The sequence below is a fragment of the Apteryx rowi genome, unplaced genomic scaffold (assembly GCF_003343035.1).
Source record: "Apteryx rowi isolate R43461 unplaced genomic scaffold, aptRow1 scaffold_214, whole genome shotgun sequence".
Lineage (NCBI taxonomy): Eukaryota > Metazoa > Chordata > Aves > Apterygiformes > Apterygidae > Apteryx > Apteryx rowi.
In genome coordinates, this window is record NW_020448464.1 from 654,425 (window position 1) to 654,784 (window position 360).

Below are 360 nucleotides of genomic sequence, written 5' to 3' on the forward strand. Positions count from 1 at the left end.
GGAGCGGGAGCGGCCGGCAGCCTGCTGCTCCTGGCGGCGCGGCCGCCTTCCCCGCTGCTCTGCGCGTGCTTTCAGCCCTTTAAATGCTTTAACTTACTCTTTGAATAATTTACTAGATTTAAGGAGTGGGCTACTGAAATAAATCACATTCGCCCCTCTGTAACACCTCAGGGCGCAAAGCAACAGGTGCGAACCAGTGACCGCAGGGAGGCCTTAGGCAGGGCTTTCCCAGCGCTCCCATTTTACAGATGGCAAAACTCAGGGTGGAAAGGTGGAGGGCACGCACAGTTCAGGAGCGATGACCCTTGGCACACCCCTTGGCACAAAGGAACCTGCTCCGGAGGAAACCCTGCCGTAGAC